Genomic DNA, 2,177 nt, shown 5'->3' on the forward strand with positions numbered 1-2,177 from the left:
AGGGAAAGCCTCAGTGCCTGAAGGTTGTGCCTCATCCCAGGCCACCACTGAGCTCTGCCTGGATGGAGGTCAGGTGCTACAGCAGAGCAGCCTTCATCCTTTGCATGTGCGGAGCGGCAATCACCTGCTTGCTCCCGTACACCTCAGCGGGTGTCACGTTTTATCTGTGCCTGATGCATTTTAAATCTGTTATTAAATGCAATGAAGCCATCTGCCTCTGGCCATGCTGAAGAAATTTGTAAAACTACCAGTAACACCAAATAAGGCAATAAAAGACATTGCTTAGTTTGCACAACCTTTTATTTTCCTCCCTAGAACTATTTTTAGTTAAACAATTTTCTGCCAAAAAAGCTCTGTCTGTGTCCAGAACTGCCCTGGTCATCGGCGCTGTTACCAGGGACTCGAGCTTTATGGCCCTCATAACTGCAGAGGGCGAAAGGTCGAGCCGTGGAGCCTTTGTGTCAGCTCCACATTTCTCTTTAAACACATGTGAGAGACAAAGCTCCCCTGAGACCCCCATGGAAACTGCCTCCGGGGAAGGGGAGAGGGTGAGAGAGCACTGGCCTGGCAGATAAAAGCAACATCAAAAGGAACAGGGAGCAGCTGTCCATCTGGAGAAGCAAACTTTTTTTTTTTTCTTTTTCTTCTTCATTTAGGAGAAAGAGTCTGTCTCAAAGGATAGTCTCAAAAAATTTTGCATGGAAAGAGAAGAAAAAAAACCGCAGCCCAACAACCAACCCACCGGCAAGGGGGAGGGCAGAAAAGCCCCCGCAGCAAACAGAAGGAGGTGCTGCTTGGCAAAAATCCCAGGCTGAATCATTTAAATCACTTTTAGTGCCTCCAAATGCAAGTCGCTGCCTCTGTTTATAGAGTCACAGCGAGAGACCTGAAGAGAATACATTTCCCAAAGCAACATCTGAGCTCGGGAATGAATCAAAACTCACTTCATGCGCTGCAAAACCCCCTTCCCTCTGACCAAGCTTTTGTTCTCTTGCTGGGTTTGGTGTCAGCCTCCATCCTCGCAAGAAAAAACCTACAGTCTGATGACCAGATAGTCCAGCGTGTTTACGACTGGGAGTGTTTCACTACACAGGCTCTCCAGTACCCCTAATTGCCAATAACAAACAGTCTGCATATAGGTAATTGTTGATCAACACACCAATATAGGTGTAATCCTTCTGTTTTCAAACTAACAAATTCCACATCCTTACCATTGGATCTACAGACACAAAAAGCTCTTCTCCCAGGCTGTAACTATTAAAATAGTTACTCAAACACCACACATACCCACCCCAAAAATCAAAAGAAAGCTGCAGTCAAACTCAACAAATTCAGCAGCAAATCCCAGTCTGCATCGTAAATGGGGCCGACAGGGTTACCTCCCACTCCTGCCCTCATTCGAGGGCTTCCCATCACGTTTGCTTGCAGCTGAAGACACTTAAGAAGATGCTGACAATATATTTCGCCTTTCAATATAGGTTGAAAATCCCTTTTCAAAAACAGACAGTAAGCGATATAAAAATTACGAAACCCTAAGTCTCTTTTTCACCTGCCCAACTCTTTCGGTGTTGTGGTACAGAAGGTTTGGATTTATTTGTGTACCCAAGATGACGCCAGGCTGCAACTGTTGGAAACTGGTCTAAGCTCTGTTTCAGTAACGTAAAGGTGTTGCAAGTGGCCTGTAACACATGTTTATCTATCCTGTGCGATTCCTAAGATGAAAATACCTGGGGGCTTCCCACATGTCCAGGAACGCACCCTGTAGTGATGGGAGAAGGGATGAGGGATGGGCTGGGATCTCGTCCTAAGGGAGAGGGCAATGCTCCCACCCTGGCGGGGCTTATTTTAGCTGACTTTCAACAACCAGCACCTGTGGCACCCTGGTGCACCTTGAGAAGGAGATGGAGATCTCCATCCGCCCTGCCATGGCTCCCGTGGCACCCTCAAGGCATCCCCTGCACCGAGGGCAGAGCCAGCCCCTCACGTCCCTCGCAGATCCGACTCCCGCCTCACGCCTCCCCACTGCGGGGATAATAAATACCTCACGCCTGAGCGCCGCGCACGGCCAGGCTTCTCTCCCGCTCCCCGACGGCACGTCCAGGGGCGGCAAGATTGGCAGGTTGCTGGAGGAGGAGAACCTCGCGGGCTGGCGGGCGGCCAGGCCGCCGTGGCCTCCT

The sequence above is a fragment of the Charadrius vociferus genome, unplaced genomic scaffold, assembly GCF_000708025.1.
Source record: "Charadrius vociferus isolate BGI_N301 unplaced genomic scaffold, ASM70802v2 scaffold34, whole genome shotgun sequence".
Classification (NCBI taxonomy): Eukaryota; Metazoa; Chordata; class Aves; order Charadriiformes; family Charadriidae; genus Charadrius; species Charadrius vociferus.